The sequence below is a fragment of the Triticum dicoccoides genome, chromosome 7B (assembly GCF_002162155.2).
Source record: "Triticum dicoccoides isolate Atlit2015 ecotype Zavitan chromosome 7B, WEW_v2.0, whole genome shotgun sequence".
Lineage (NCBI taxonomy): Eukaryota > Viridiplantae > Streptophyta > Magnoliopsida > Poales > Poaceae > Triticum > Triticum dicoccoides.
In genome coordinates this window covers 313,362,513-313,380,706 of record NC_041393.1, presented here as the reverse complement: position 1 = coordinate 313,380,706, position 18,194 = coordinate 313,362,513, and positions in this window count along the sequence as shown.

Below are 18,194 nucleotides of genomic sequence, written 5' to 3'. Positions count from 1 at the left end.
TTCCTTCTTTACAATTCTGCATTACATCTTTAAAATGAGCATCATGCACATATTGATCTTTGATGGTCTCCAAACCAAATATTTTGAAGTCAAGTTGTGAAAGCATAGTATAGCGACGAGACAATGCATCAGCAATAACATTTTCTTTTCCCTTCTTGTGTTTAATGACATAAGGGAAAGTCTCAATGAATTCAACCCATTTAGCATGTCTACGATTCAGTTTAGCTTGACTTTTAATATGTTCCAAAGATTCATGATCAGAATGTATAACAAATTCTTTGGGCCATAAATAATGTTGCCATGTTTCTAAAGTCCGAACAAGAGCATATAATTCTTTATCATAAGTAGAATAATTCAGACTAGGCCCACTCAATTTTTCAGAAAAGTATGCAACAGGTTTGCCATCTTGTAATAACACACCTCCTAATCCAATTCCACTAGCATCACATTCAAGCTCAAAAGTCGTATTAAAATCAGGAAGTTGGAGTAAAGGAGCATGTGTCAACTTATCTTTCAATACCGTGAAGGCTTCTTCCTGTGCGGTACCCCAAAGAAAAGGCACATCTTTCTTTGTAAGCTCATTGAGAGGTGCAGCAATGGTGCTGAAATCTCTCACAAAACGCCTACAGAATCCAGCGAGGCCAAGAAAACTCCTCACTTGTGTAACCGTTTTGGGCTGCGGCCAACTCTCAATAGCTTCAATCTTGGCTTTATCAACTTCAATTCCCTGTGGACTAACAACATAGCCAAGAAAAGATACTCGGTCGGTGCAAAAGGTGCACTTCCCAAGGTTACCAAACAAACGTGCATCACGTAGAGCAATAAAAACAGCACGTAAATGTTCCACATGTTCTTCCAAAGATCTGCTATAAATCAATATGTCATCAAAGTAAACTACCACAAATCGTCCAATGAAAGCACGTAAAACTTCGTTCATTAATCTCATGAAAGTACTAGGTACATTAGTTAACCCAAAAGGCATGACTAACCACTCATATAATCCAAACTTAGTTTTGAATGCTGTTTTCCATTCATCTCCCAATTTCATAGGAATTTGATGGTATCCACTACGCAAATCAACTTTGGAGAATATTGTAGAGCCACTCAATTCATCAAGCATATCATCTAGCCTAGGAATAGGATGACGATAACGAATAGTAATATTATTAATGCCTCTACAATCAACACACATACGTGATGTACCATCCTTTTTCGGCACTAGAATAATAGGAACAGCACAAGGACTAAGGGATTCGAGTATATAACCTTTGTCGAGAAGCTCTTGTACTTGACGCATAATCTCCTTCGTCTCCTCTGGATTGGTACGGTATGGTGCACGGTTTGGCAGTGAAGCACCGGGAATTAAGTCAATTTGATGCTCAATCCCTCGAATAGGCGGTAATCCCGGTGGCATGTCTTGTGGAAAGACGTCAGCGAACTCCTGCAAAATGTTAGTGACAACAGGAGGCAAAGAGGAAGGCACGTCCTCGAATGAAAATAATGCCTCTTTGCACACAAAAGCATAGCAAACAGATTTGCTGAAATCTAGCTCATCAATATCAGATTTGGTGGCAAATAAACATGCACTTTTCAATTTAATTTCAGAAGCAACACTAGATGGTTTATTATTAGTCTTCATTTGTTGCTCAATTTTTTTGCCACAATCTGATTTTCACTCTTATTCGTCTCCTGTTTTGCTTTATTAGCTCTATTAATATCATCTTTCAAAATGGAATCAGGAGTCATAGGAAGCAAAGTAATATTTTTATCCTTATGAACAAGAGTATAGTGATTGTTTCTACCATGGTGTACAGAATTTTTATCAAATTGCCATGGTCTACCAAGTAATAAGGAACATGCTTGCATAGGTACCACATCGCAATCAACATAATCAGCATATGTAGAGATACTAAAATGCACACGAACAGTACGTGTTACCTTAACCTTGCCGCTGTTGTTGAACCATTGGATGTAGTAAGGATGTGGATGTGGTCTTGTGGTGAGAGGAAGCTTCTCCACCATCTCCATGCTAGCCAAGTTGTTGCAGCTCCCTCCGTCTATGATGACGCGCACAGAACGTTCCTTCACAACTCCCTTGGTATGGAACAAATTGTGCCTCCGATTTTGCTCAGCTTGTGTGATCTGCACACTCAAAACACGTTGAGCAACTAAACATTCATACCTGTCAGCGTCTTCAGGAGCCATGTATTGCGTCTCATGATCAGATTCATCTCCACCATGTTCTTCACGTGTAATAAGAGCCAATGTCTCCTCATCATAGTCACTAGCGGACTCATATCCACCATCCGCGGTAGCAATCATCACATGCGGAGATTTGCATTCTCTCGCATAATGACCTCCTCCCTTACAACGACGACAAATAATATCACTTGTGTGCCCTGTTGATGCCATGGAAGAAGAAGAACGCTGTGCAGGCCCCGCAGGTGCGCTCTTGGCAGATAATGGTGGTTGTGCCTGTTTTCTTGTATCACGGCTGGAGGCGGCACCGGATGGAGGTGCTGGTGCAGTTGAAGTAGAAGATGCACGTGGTGTCCATGATGAAGGTCGGCCTGCAGAAAAGTTAGTTCACCCCAATGCTTGTCGATCCTGCACTTCACGTTCAGCTTTACAAGCAAGATGGAATAAACGAGTGATATTAGTATACTCCTTATAGTCTAGAATGGTCTGAATCTCTCTATTTAATCCACCCAGAAAACATGCAAGCATAGCTTCATTCTCCTCAACAATACGACATCTAATCATGCCAGTTTGTAATTCCTGATAATATTCTTCTACAGAATTTTTCCCTTGTCTTAAACGCTGCAATTTTTGAAGCAATTCATGTTCATAATATGGTGGAACCCAACGCGTACGCATAGCAGTTTTCAAAGCAGCCCAAGTAGTTGGAATAGGATATAATCTACAATGTTCAGACCACCATACACATGCAAAACTAGTGAAAGCACAAACAGCAGCAGCAACTCATCTCTCCTCAGGATATTGTAAACATGTAAATCGTTGTTCAGCTTCTAACTCCCAAGTAAGATATATATCAGGAACATATCTACCCTCAAATGGTGGAATATTCAATTTCAGTTTAGGAATATGGACATCATCTCGTACCTGAGGTGGTGGTGCAGGCCTACCATTACGAATATATACCTGAGGTCGACCTGCTGGTGGTGGTACATGTGGCTGCACGTAGTGCTGATTTTGATCAAGCTCATCCTCATAATCTCCCACATAATCATCCTCCTCCGCATCAGCAGCAGGAGCCACAGAAGTATCAACAGCAGCACCAACAGTTTGGCCAAACGCAAGAGGAACACGGCTTGCTCGGCGGAGGTCTGTTTCGCGACGTGGAGGTAGTCGTTGTTGTTGTTGGAGAGGTGCGTTAGGTGCAGCGGGTGGTGGTGGTGGAAGACGCGCGAGCAATTCATTAAAGTTGTTATCGAGCTTTGTTTCGAACGTCTTCTCAAGGCCAGTGATCTTCTCCATGGCCTCTTCAAAATTGTTCAGCACATCTTGCACCTGTTCAGTCATCATTTGCTGAAACTTATCATGAAGCTCCTTGTTCGATAAATTCTCCCAGTCAATCTCGTCGGCTTGTGATCCTGGCATGGTTAGCAGCAATAGAAATACACAAGAATATGATCCTACAAACTACGAACAAGTGGTGGTGGTGGGTGTCACAAATCCGTCAAGCAAAACTCAAATTCTTACCAGTTCTTACCCAGCAACAGGCGGTGATCGGCAACCGTTGTAGTCAAAACTCTCGAAGCTTGGATAGAGTGATTACCAGGGAGAGTCAAACGCACGACGTAGATGTATGTGGAGCTGGGAAGGCTTATAATATGGTAGCAAAAAGGGTCAGCAATAATCAATTCAGAGATGCAAAGTTGAATAAACGCTCAACGACGGTACTGTGCCGGTCCTAGGCTAGACTGTGCTAGAGACGCGAGCCTAGAACACCAACAAAATCACGGCGCGGCACGTAAACAAGGGAGGAGCACACTCTGAATTTTTTTTTCTCTTTTTTTTTGCACTTTTTTTCCTCTTTTTTTTTGCTCCGCAACAATTTTTTTTCGAAAAAGTCTACAAATGGTCTAAAAACTGCCTAGCCAGAATTTTCCAGACTTAGTTTTTTTTTTGAAATTGGAACTATTTTTCTTCTGCGGATGGCTCGGAAGTTGGGGAGTCCTTCTCTGTCACGACTCGGAGTATCGCGTGATCTGGAAATCGAGAACAATGCAACAATTACTGGACTCGGACTAGAACTGGTGGTGGAGATGAATCTGGTGGAACTCGGACTGGTGGCGGAGATGAATCTGGTGGAACACGGACAGGTGGCGGATATATGTTGCAGGTGAACTCGGATTGGCGTGATGGCGGCGGATATGTGGTGGCGTATATGGATTCGGATTGGCGGTGAATATGTGGTGGTGGTATATGGCAACAGCGACGATGATGATGCGGTGGTGATATATGGCAACGGCGACGTGACAACCTGTGAACAGAACTCGAAACTCTAAAAGACTAGACGCTAAGACCAGCAACTGAACACGACGATGCAACCGCAAATTCAACAAAGCAAATACAGAAAAGATTATGCAAGGCTCAGATTGGTTCGGATGGGATGAACCAACCCTAATTTTTTTTTGGCTTTTTCGTGGACTATAGGTATGAAGAACAGACTCGATCTAAACTACGAAAAACTGTAAAATCTCACCGAGCAACCTGGAAATCTGATACCACTTGATAGAGGCAAAGGTGTCCCGTCTTTCGATGAGATGATGGATATCGCTTTGGTGGCAGTCGACTTTGACGATCCGACTACGAACGTGCGAGGACGTCGCGCCTTAGCAATCGCTAAACCAACTCCGAGAGGTTATTGACCACGCCGGAGCACGATCAACCTGACCACGCGGGTCTGTTTCCTGCGAGCAAACGAAGAACAAGCAAGAAACTGAGATTGCAATCTGGATATTGCGAATATAAGATGAAAGCTTTATTGATCACGGTGGGGTTCTGTGACGCCTTTGTCTGGTCGTTGAACACAAACGAAGTACGCGAAGTTGCAGCTATGGCGAACTTTTAATCTAAACAAAACCCAAAGTCTAAACGGTGCCCTAAGGGCTGTATATCTGGAGGAAGATGGGGGAATTTCGTGGCCCTTGGTGGAGGGGTCCGAAATCAACCCTATCTCTTGTTTCCCCACACATACGGACTCTAAAAATAGCCTATACTTATGTATTTCGAAATTACATGGGCCTGGCCCAATAAAAAGGTGACGCAGCACCTATTGATGAGGACATGACTACCTTGGATATGACCAAAAATATTGCATATATGCATGTTTGTCAGGTGATTTCTAGTGCAGACTATTCAATAATCTATTTATGTTATCCAGAACAAAAATACTTCACACACTTTTGTGTTTTGTCTAATTGCAGGTGTATGGGACATTTGTACAATCCACATATGAAGATAAGGAAGAAAGAGATGTTTATTTGCTGTCCAAAAAGTTCTCTCACGTCACTTTTGGCCTAAGAGAAGATAGAGTCCAAGTCTCTCACGTTCTGGATTCAGATTCGGACTGCACAGACATACCTGACTCAAAACCCACACAAGTTTTTCATACGGACTCCGAATTGGGTGATTCTTTTTTTGTTGGAAACTAGATTTCGTGCACTTTCCAACCCAATTGGAATCACCTTCAAATTTGATGAGGACATGACTACCTTGGATATGACCAAAAGTATTGCATATATGCATATTTGTAAGGTGATTTCTAGTGCAAACTATTCAATAATCTATTTATGTTATCCAGAACAAAAATACTTCACACACTTTTGTGTTTTGTCTAATTGCAGGTGTATGGGACATTTGTACAATCCACATATGAAGATAAGGAAGAAAGAGATGTTTATTTGCTGTCCAAAAAGTTCTCTCACGTCACTTTTGGCCCAAGAGAAGATAGAGTCCAAGTCTCTCACGTTCTGGATTCAGATTCGGACTGCACAGACACACCTGACTCAAAACACACACAAGTTTTTCATACGGACTCCGAATTGGGTGATTCTTTTTTTGTTGGAAACTAGATTTCGTGCACTTTCCAACCCAATTGGAATCACCTTCAAATTCGTCCGGAGCGTTGAGTTGTGGACGAAACAATCTGATGCTGCAGCAGAATCCGAGTCAAACTACAAGTCCAAAGGTGTTACATCACCTCCACTTGGGCCCATTGACCTTGTACGACCTAGATTTAGTTTTAGGCTGCCTTGGGATGTCCTCCCACCTCCTTGGCCGCCACCCCTTGCTCCTATATAAGTAGATCCATCTAGTAGCTTTTCCTTGGGATTTGTTTAGTTAAAAGTTAGCCATTGCAACTTCGTGTACTTCGTTTGTGTCCAACGATCAGACCAAGACCGCTTACGGATCCCCACCATTATCAATACCTCATATATATTTGCAATATTCAGATTGCTTTATCATATTCTTGCTCGTTCTTCGATTGCTTGCAGGAATAGACCTTCGTGGTCAGGCTGACCGTGCTTCCGGCATCGTCAGTAACCTCAGGAGATTGGTTTAGCGATTGCTAAGGCGCAACGTCGTGCACGTTTGTAGTCGGATCGTCAAAGTCGTCTCCACCAAATTGATAGTTATCATCTCATCGAAAGATCGGGACACCCTCGCCTCTATCAAGTGGTATCAGTTTTCAGGTTGCTCGGTGAGAATTTCCAGTTTTTCCTAAATTAGATTTTTTTCTTACCTATTGTCCAAGAAAAAGCCACAAAAAAAGTTAGATCTGTTCATCCTTTATCCAAGCCAGTCTGAGCCTTTGCAATTTTCTATTCATTGCTTGCATAGTTGAATTATCGGTTGCATCGTCGTGTCAGTTGCTGGTCTTAGCGTCTAGTCTTTTAGAGTTTCGAGTTCTGTTCACATTAGTCACGCCACCGCTGCATCATTATCTCTTCCGCTGTCCACCACCCATCCATCAATTTCCACCACGTGCTACCCACCATTCATTGTCATAATAATAGTTGAGATCGTTCACATCTTCACTTGATCCAATCTGCATCTTATCTAGTTTGTTTTGGAAAGAGGGAGAAAAAAAGAGAAAAAAACGAGAGAAAAAAAGGAGAAAAAAAGTCAGAAAAAAAAGGAGAGAAAGAAAAAAAAGTGTGAGGAAAAAAAAGAGAGAAGAAAAAAAAACAAAAAAATTGTCTCAAACTTTTCAAGAGGAAAGTTGGAGAGAGAGTTGTTGTATATCCTGCTTGGCAGTTGTTTTTCATCATTATCTTCACTGCCGTTGTGATCTTCACTTATATCTTGCTGTCAAGAGCTACTTAGTATCCTTCATTGATGCTAGTTGTGCTACGCCGTGACCTCATTAGTGTTCTAGGCTCGCGTCTCTAGTCCGGTCTAGCCTAGGACCAGCACAATACCGTCGTTGAGCGTTTATTCAACATTGCATCTTTGAATTGATTATTGCTAATCTTTTGCTACCATATATAGCCAATCCAGCTCCACATATTTCTACACCGTGTATACGTACGCTCCCCTGGCAATCGCTTTACTCAATATTCGGAGTTACTTGACATCGCTGGTTGCCGATCACCGCCTGCTGCATGGTAAGAACTTGTAAGACATTGATATTTGCTTTACTGTGAGCATTTTACCACCACATCCTAGTAGTTATAGGAACATTATTTTTGGGTTTTGTTTCTTGTTCTACTAATCATGACAGGATCCAGAGTCAATTCATGGGCTTTGTCGATCGCGGGAGACGTGCCACCACCTTTGCAAATACCACAACCGTCACGAGAGGTGCACAAACATCCAAATGCACATGATCAGGTTAATGTATCTATACCATCATTTAATGGCCGTTTTAAACCTGCTTTATATATTGAATGGGAGTTCGACATAAAAAATATATTTGCTTCCCATAATTTCGATGAACATAAAAAGGTTAAGGTTACGGTTGGCTCTTTCACTGGTTATGCTTTGTTTTGGTGGAGTGAATATGGTCGGTTACACCCTGATTATATACCTACTACTTGGGATGATTTGAAACTTGCCATGCGACATACTTTCGTCCCTGCTTATTATACTCGTGACATGATTAAGAAGTTGCAACACTTAAAACAAGGTAGTGAAACTGTAACAAAATATTATGATGATTTACAAACTACCTAGTTTCATTCCTCTTTAGAAGAAAGTGAAGATGATTTTATGGATAGATTTTGGGGAGGATTAAACCGTGATATTCAAGAGATACTAATTCATGAAGAGTGTTATCCTATGGACCATTTGTTTCATCTTGCTTGCAAAGCTGAACAGGAAATAAAACGACGTGTTGGCCACGAGGAGAACAAGCGCACGGTGCACATTCCAAGAGTTGATATGATTGTTCCTTCAACTACTAGGCATACTATGACAACCACATCCGTTGTTGTCAGGACTACATCACCTCCACCATGTGACACATCGCTCCCGAGAGTGGCTACATCATCTGAGTTGATCATAAGAGGTAATGACAAAGGTACTGATCTTCCATCTCTACATGAGAATGATGAATGCCTTGTCAATTTGAATGCACCATCTGATGAGCTACCCACTACTTTGATCACACCACCTATTTTAGAGCACTACGTTGATAATTTGACTTTGCCATGTGATCAAACAACTGAAATACCAACAATTTTGAGTGCACCCATTGAATTAACTATTGATGCAAAAGAACCAATGTTTAATCATTTTGATATGACCTCTAATCTTGGTGATGATTCTGTGTTGAATGACTTATTGCATGTTTGCTTATTTAAGCATGTTGTAGCATGTAAATTTGATGCAAGTAAGGTTTATTCACCAATGTTGGGATGGTTTAATGATGAACATTGTCAATCTTTTGAAATGAATAAGAGCTTCACTTATATGTGCAAACTGAGTTGCAATATTTTAATGCCTTCTACTTCTTGTGCTAATTTTTTGGCTTTAGATTTTATGAACTATGCAAGTTACTCATCTATTCATGTGTCATATATGCAAAAATCAAGGGAAGTAAAAATGGATGACATATACATATACAACATGTACACCTTGTCTCTTTTGTTAGCCACATTTCAGATTAAGCAACGCCGAGGACGGCTTTATTTTCAAGAAGGGAAGGATGATGAGGACATGACTACCTTGGATATGACCAAAAATATTGCATATATGCATATTTGTCAGGTGATTTCTAGTGCAAACTATTCAATAATCTATTTATGTTATCCAGAACAAAAATACTTCACACACTTTTGTGTTTTGTCTAATTGCAGGTGTATGGGACATTTGTACAATCCACATATGAAGATAAGGAAGAAAGAGATGTTTATTTGCTGTCCAAAAAGTTCTCTCGCGTCACTTTTGGCCCAAGAGAAGATAGAGTCCAAGTCTCTCACGTTCTGGATTCAGATTCGGACTGCATAGACATACCTGACTCAAAACGCACACAAGTTTTTCATACGGACTCCAAATTGGGTGATTCCTTTTTTGTTGGAAACTAGATTTCGTGCACTTTCCAACCCAATTGGAATCACCTTCAAATTCGTCCGGAGCGTTGAGTTGTGGACGAAACAATCTGATGCTGCAGCAGAATCCGAGTCAAACTACAAGTCCAAAGGTGTTACATCACCTCCACTTGGGCCCATTGACCTTGTACGACCTAAATTTAGTTTTAGGCTGCCTTGGGACGTCCTCCCACCTCCTTGGCCGCCACCCCTTGCTCCTATATAAGTAGATCCATCTAGTAGCTTTTCCTTGGGATTTGTTTAGTTAAAAGTTAGCCATTGCAACTTCGTGTACTTCGTTTGTGTCCAACGACCAGACCAAGACCGCTTACGGATCCCCACCATTATCAATACCTCATATATATTTGCAATATTCAGATTGCTTTATCATATTCTTGCTCGTTCTTCGATTGCTTGCAGGAATAGACCTTCGTGGTCAGGCTGACCGTGCTTCCGGCATCGTCAGTAACCTCAGGAGATTGGTTTAGCGATTGCTAAGGCGCAACGTCGTGCACGTTTGTAGTCGGATCGTCAAAGTCGTCTCCACCAAATTGATAGTTATCATCTCATCAAAAGATCGGGACACCCTCGCCTCTATCAAAATTCGTCCGGAGCGTTGAGTTGTGGACGAAACAATCTGATGCTGCAGCAGAATCCGAGTCAAACTACAAGTCCAAAGGTGTTACATCACCTCCACTTGGGCCCATTGGCCTTGTACGACCTAGATTTAGTTTTAGGCTGCCTTGGGACGTCCTCCCACCTCCTTGGCCGCCACCCCTTGCTCCTATATAAGTAGATCCATCTAGTAGCTTTTCCTCGGGATTTGTTTAGTTAAAAGTTAGCCATTGCAACTTCGTGTACTTCGTTTGTGTCCAACGACCAGACCAAGACCGCTTCCGGATCCCCACCTTTATCAATACTTCATCTATATTCGCAATATTCAGATTGCTTTATCATATTCTTGCTTGTTCTTCGATTGCTTGCAGGAATAGACCTTCGTGGTCAGGTTGATTGTGCTTCGGCGTGGTCAATAACCTCTCGGAGTTGGTTTAGCGATTGCTAAGGCGCAACGTCGTGCACGTTTGTAGTCGGATCGTCAAAGTCATCTTCACCAAATCGATAGTTATCATCTCATCGAAAGATCGGGACACCCCGCCTCTATCAAGTGGTATCGGTTTTCAGGTTGCTCGGTGAGAATTTCCAGTTTTTCCTATTGTCCAAGAAAAAGCCACAAAAAAAAGTTAGATCTATTCATCCTTTGTCCTAGCCAGACTGAGCCTTTGCAATTTTCTTTTCCTTGTTTGCATTATTGAATTATCGGTTGCATCGCCGTGTCGAGTTGCTGGTCTTAGTGTCTAGTTCCTTTAGAGTTTCGAGTTCTGTTCACATTAGTCACGCAGCCGCTGCATCATTATCCCATCCGCTGTCCACCATCCCATCCACCAATTTCCACCACGTGCTACGCACTGTTTATTGTCATAATCATAGTTGAGGTCACTCACATCTTCGCCTGATCGAATCTGCATCTTATCTAGTTTGTCTTGAAAAAGAGGGAGAAGAAAAAGAAAAAAAAGGCGTGAGAAAAAAAAGAGAGAAGAAAAAAAAATTGGATCTATCTAGAATCAATCTCGTACCTGAATTCAGATTGGAATCTGTTTTGCGCACTGTTCAGTAAAACAGGTGTATCTTCCTCAAATCGGCTTCTAAATAGGTCTTTTTGCCCTCCGAAGTTCGTGAACACAACTTGTTCCAATTTTTCAGGCCAGTTTTAGAATTCTTTGACTCCTCATATCAACTCGGAATTGAGTGATTCTTTTTGCATTGGAAAGCTTGAGTTAGTAGCATTCTTTGAAAGAATTTATCAAAAAATTGTCTCAAACTTTTCAAGAGGAAAGTTGGAGAGAGAGTTGTTGTATATCCTGCTTGGCAGTTGTTTTTCATCATTATCTTCACTGCCGTTATGATCTTCACTTATATCTTGCTGTCAAGAGCTACTTAGTATCCTTCATTGATGCTAGTTGTGCTACGCCGTGACCTCATTAGTGTTCTAGGTTCGCGTCTCTAGTCCGGTCTAGCCTAGGACCAGCACAGTACCGTCGTTGAGCGTTTATTCAACATTGCATCTTTGAATTGATTATTGCTAATCTTTTGCTACCATATATAGCCAACCCAGCTCCACATATTTCTACATCGTGTATACGTACGCTCCCCTGGCAATCGCTTTACTCAATATTCGGAGTTACTTGACACCGCTGGTTGCCGATTACCGCCTGCTGCATGGTAAGAACTTGTAAGACATTGATATTTGCTTTACTGTGAGCGTTTTACCACCACATCCTAGTAGTTATAGGAACATTATTTTTGGGTTTTGTTTCTTGTTCTACTAATCATGACAGGATCCAGAGTCAATTCATGGGCTTTGTCGATCGCGGGAGACGTGCCACCACCTTTGCAAATACCACAACCGTCACGAGAGGTGCACAAACATCCAAATGCACATGATCAGGTTAATGTATCTATACCACCATTTAATGGCTGTTTTAAACCTGCTTTATATATTGAATGGGAGTTCGACATAAAAAATATATTTGCTTCCCATAATTTCAATGAACATAAAAAGGTTAAGGTTGCGGTTGGTTCTTTCACTGGTTATGTCAGGACCCCGACTCGATGTCACATCGATCTAGCCGGTAACACCTCATATCACGTTGCGTCCTCATGCACGGTATCCCCACGGGTGTCGCCTTACCTTTGCCCGGGACCGTTTGCGCCTTTTGGCTCACGTATATGATAGTGTCGCTAGCATCCATATGATAAGGAGCCCGGGCTGACATGACTAGTCGTAAACCCAAAGTGGCACAGACTTACAGGGACAGGCATCCATGACCCAGCTTCGAACGTGTCGGTCATCAGCAAGTGGGTCCGGGCTGTAGCACTGGGCTAGCAGGACTCCGGTAAACCGGGCTGTAGCGGGCTAACAGGACTCCGGTACTCAAAGCGTGACATTTCCTCGAAGGGACAGACACAGGAACGAAGAAGGACACATGCCGGCCAGCCTAAGTGTTCCAGAGCAGTAGCAAGCTACCATGGCTCAGCGGTAACACTAGGAGACATTTCCCGGTAAGGGAGGCTACTAAAGATAAACAACTAGATAGTCAGATCCCACACATACCAAGCATTTCAATCATACACACAATATGCTCGATATGTGCAAATACAACGAAGCATCACAACATGACTCTACGACTCCAGTACTTTATTTAAGGCTCAGGGAGCCATACATATCATACACAAAGGTACGGGTCACACGACCCAGCATTCAAGTCATACAGTCATACAAACCAGCAGCGGAAGTAACTTGTCTGAGTACAGACAACTAGTAAAATAAAAGAGGCTTGGAAGCCTAGCTATACTACGTGGTCCTTTACAAGCTCAGGGTCACCACCTGGGCCTTTAGCCTACTCGTTGATGTCAACGTCTACATAGAACCCATCAGAAGGGGTTGCAGCGTCTTCTGTAAAAAATGTAAATTATAACAACATGAGTACAAAGGTACTCAGCAAGACTTACATCAGATCCTACATACATGCATATTATCAAGAAGGGTTGGTGGAGTTATTGCAGCAAGCCAGCTTTGACTCTTGGCTAGACTATCCTACGATACTTCAACTTGAAATGGTTTTGCGCACACGAGTCCACTACTCACCACTTCAATACACTACCGAGGATCCGCCTCCGTCTTCCTACGGAAGAGCCATCCTCGGCACTCACACTTATCTTGAGGCTTTTAGTAGTTTCCATTTACTTGTCTATGAACTGTATAGGCAACCAAGTAGTCCTTTACCGCGGACACGGCTATTCGAATAGATCATGATAACCCTGCAGGGGTGTACTTCTTCATACATGTTTCCACCACTTAGCGTCTGCACACGACATGTGCTCGGCAGACTTCAAGCGAAAGCCGACGTGGGTGTAGACCACGACCTACCTAAACACTTAAGCCTCTAGTCCAGGTTTATCGCCTATCCAGGTTCCATCCGCAGGGAGTCCGGCCGAGGTTTCCCATACGGCCCCGAACGATGTGAACAGGGTTCCCGAGATACCTAACGGGTATTCGGTACACCGTGCCACGTACCTACCGCATCACAGCCCACCCCTACGGTCAGCGCTGCCCACGGCCTCCAGTAGGCTACAAACACCAGAAACTACTTGCAACTCCTGGACAGAGAGCTAGGGTGAATAAGAAGTCGAGCGGGGTCATATTTCAGGGCCCAATGCATGGTAGTAGCTGTATCTTAAATCACACATACAGATCTCAGTGCTTAAGGTCGGCTTCAATGAAACAACCCACCATGTACTCCTACATGGCCTCTCATCGATACCTTTACCAAATCGTGTTCACCACACCACTCTCATTTCCGACATAATCATTTCACTCTAGCCATCACCCAGATGAACCAGACCTGACACGATTCTAAGCATAGCAGGCATAGCAAGGTAGGAACAACACATACATATGGCTCAATCAACTCCTACACATGCTAGTGGGTTTCATCTAGTTACTGTGGCAATGACAGGTCATGCAGAGGAAATGGGTTCAACTACCGTAGCACACAGCAGTTTGAAACGCGTTGTCTTAATGCAGTAAAAGAGAGCAGGAGCGAGAACATGGGATTGTATCGATATGATCAAATGGTTGGTTGCTTGCCTGATGGTTCGATGCACTGATACGGTTCTTCGTTAGGGTAATCACGGTACTCCTCGGAGGCAGAACCTGTCGCAAAGGACATCGATACACAACCATCACCAAACAATGTGCAACAATATGATGCATGCATGAAACATGGCAATATGAGTGTGTTGGGCTAATACAACTAAAACCAGAAGGGTTTGAACAAATTTGAATCAAAGATTCAAATTTCAAACTCAAACATGGCCTTTTAAAGTGCTTTTCCTTGTTCTGCTTAAAACATCAATTTAACTTGTTTGATCATGCATGAAAATAGTACAGATGGATAGATTGGATTTTTCTGATCATTTTTCATATATAATTTGTCTAATTTGGAGTTACAGAATAAAAGTTATGAATTTTTGAAGTTTAAATAATATTCTGGAATTTCCTGATTTAAATTAAATCCAGAAATATATATATTGCGCCAGCATGACGTCAGCATGACGTCAGTGGTCAACTGCGGCTGGCTGGGGTCAAACCTGACGTGTGGGGTCCACACGTCAGTGACAGGGGGGGTTAAACAGGGTTAGTTTAATTCTAATTAGGAATTAGTGGCGCTGGGGCCCACTGGTCAGTGTCAGGGGGGTAGTTAGTTTAACTAATTCGGTTAGTGCTAATCCTAATTAGCTAACAGGGTTGGGCCCACCTGTCAGGGACACAGGGGGGGTCCTGCCGTGGTCAAGGTGGGTCAAACCCACCGGCGACATGACGCCGGCGAGGCCCGAGACGGCGGCGCGATGCGGAAACGCGCTACAGGGCACGGGCGAGGCCGTGCTTGGGCTCGTTGGAGAGCCCTTGCTCCCGCGCGTCGAACGGTGGTGGTGGCCGCGCCTGAGGTGGCCGGTACCGACGACGGCGAGCTCGCGAGCGGCGGCCGGAGTTCGGCCAACGGCGGGTTAGGCGATGCAGGGCGCTAGGGGAGGCGTTGGTGCGTGCTACGTGCTCCTGGTGAGGTGTGGAGCACGTTGGTGTGCTCGGCTTCGAGCTACAACGGCTCCAGCCACGGCGGCGACGAGGCACGGCGGCGGCGAGCTTCGGAGCTCAAGGGGGCGGCAGCTACAGGATGCTAGGGACGATGGGGCAAGGGGGAATCGGGTCAGTGGCTCACCGCGGAGCTGCAGGGATGGTTAGCGGGCTCGGGGACGTCCGGTGGCTCTCGATTCGACGGCGACGATCTCCGGTGGCCGAGGAGGGGAACGGCGACGTGGGCGGTGATGCAGGGCTTCCCGAGGGGCTTGGCTTGGTGGGGAGGAAGAGGGGGTCGAGGCGGAGCTCCTAAGCTCAATGGAGGGGCGAGGGGTGGCCGGAGACGGCTGCTATGGCGAACGGCGGCGATGGTGGTGTTCGGCCGTGTGAGAGAGAGAGCAAGGGAGAGGAGGGAAGAACCGAGGGAGAGTGAGAGAGAGCAGGGGAGGGCGTGGCGTCGTCCGGGGCATCGAGACGAGGAGGGGAAGGGCAGGCAGGCAGGCGAGCAGATGGCGTGGCGCGGTGGCGCGCGCGCGCGCCGGCCACACTCCCCTCCCTCTGTCGAGGACGAAGACGACAGAGGAGGGAGGCGGGCTGGGCCGCCTGCTGGCTGGGCTGCACAGGGAGGAGCCCAGGTAAGCTCCTCCTTTTATTTATTTTTCTTTTTCTAATTTCTGACATTTGTTTTGATTTAAATAAAATATTAAATCATTTATTTACCTTATGCCAATTTTTGCAGGGGCTAGATATATTATTCCAGAGCTCCTTTATAATTGGCATAATATTTGGACATATATTAATATATATAACTAATATATTTCCAATGCAAATATTTATGCATTAATTCCAAATGCCCAAAATAAATACCTATGAGCTCCTAAAAATATTGGTTTGATTTTTATCTCTGTCCAATATTTTCAGAGAGCAACATGAGCATTTTCTTGGACCTTTTTGGAGAAATTTTTATTTGGATCATTTTCAAAAATGATTCTGAGGATTTCACAAATCCCCATTTCAAATTAAATGGAATTTTAAACATGATGCACACACTCTGATGCATGACTAGCTAGGGTGTGACAACTCACCCCCACTCAAAAGAATCTCGTCCCGAGATTTGGGTTCCTCCGGGAAGAAGGCGGGATACTCGAGTCGAAGACGATCCTCCCTTTCCCAAGTTGCTTCATCCTCAGAATGGTGCGACCATTGAACTTTGAGAAACTTGATATTATGACGTCGGGTGGTACGTTTGGCCTGATCGAGGATACGAATGGGGTACTCTCGATATGTAAGATTATCTTGGAGATCAAGCGTTTCGTGGTCCACTCCACGGATAGGATCCGAGAAGCAACGCCTGAGTTGAGAAACGTGGAAGACATCGTGGACTCTGGAGAGGTGCGGAGGTAGTTCCAACTGGTAGGCAACTTCTCCTCGTTTGGCGAGAATGCGAAAAGGTCCAATGTAACGAGGAGCCAATTTGCCTTTGATACCGAAACGATGGGTTCCCTTCAGAGGGGTGACCCGAAGATAAACCTTCTCGTCAACCTCGAAAGTCATAGCCTTATGTTTTCGGTCATATTGACTCTTTTGACGAGATTGGGCTGTTTTCAACTTTTCACGAACGATACGAACTTGTTCTTCTGCTTCCTGAATCATATCCGGGCCAAAGAATTGTCTTTCCCCGGTCTCTGACCAGTTAAGGGGTGTTCGACACCGTCGTCCATAGAGAACTTCAAAAGGGGCTTTACCCAAGCTAGATTGATAGCTGTTGTTGTAAGCGAATTCGGCAAATGGAAGGCACTTCTCCCAGTCCATTCCGAATGAGATAACAGAGGCTCGAAGCATGTCTTCTAGAATCTGGTTGACGCGTTCCACTTGACCACTCGACTGAGGGTGGAAAGCGGTGCTAAAGGAGAGACGAGTTCCCATAGCATTTTGGAAACTTTCCCAAAATCGAGAGGTGAAAAGACTTCCTCGATCCGAGTTAATTTCCAAAGGAACACCATGAAGAGACACTATACGGGAGATGTATAAGTCTGCCAGCTGACTAGCGGTTATACTCTCACGAACATGTAGGAAATGGGCTACTTTGGAAAGACGATCGACAACGACGAAGATAGCATTATTCCCTCTCTTGGTCCTGGGAAAACCGGTAATGAAATCCATACCAATTTTATCCCATTTCCATTCAGGAATAGCTAAGGGTTGAAGGGTGCCAGCAGGCCGTTGATGCTCTGCTTTTACACGACGACAGACGTCGCAATTAGCAATATACTGAGCAATTTCTCTCTTCATCCTAGTCCACCAGAACCTCTGGCGTAGGTCCTGATACATCTTAGTACTACCGGGATGAATGGTGAGAGGAGATTCATGAGCCTCCTTAAGGGTCAACTGCCGTAGATGCTGGTTCTTGGGAACCACTAGACGGTTCTCAAAGTACACAACACCATGATCATTTGTGGAGAAACAACTAGCACCTCCGCTAGCAATGTTCTCTTTGATTTTAGATATTCCCTTATCTCGCTTTTGGACAGCGATGATTTGATCCGTAAGAGTAGGTTTTGCTACCAAGGTGGAAAGAAAACCTTGAGGTACAATGTGAAGGTTAAGCTTCCGAAATTCCTCATGGAGAAGCGGTTGACCTTGTTGTAACATCAGGTTGTTACAATAAGATTTACGACTTAGCGCATCAGCCATGACGTTGGCTTTCCCTGGGGTGTAGGTTATTCCTAGGTCGAAGTCTGTGATCAACTCAACCCAACATCTTTGCCTGAGATTCAGATCCGGTTGGGTGAAAATGTACTTCAGACTTTGGTGATCAGTGAATATTTCGCAACGATTACCGAGGAGGTAATGTCGCCAGGTCTTAAGTGCATAGACTACGGCTGCAAGCTCTAGATCATGAGTAGGATAATTCTCCTCATGTGGGTGCAATTGCC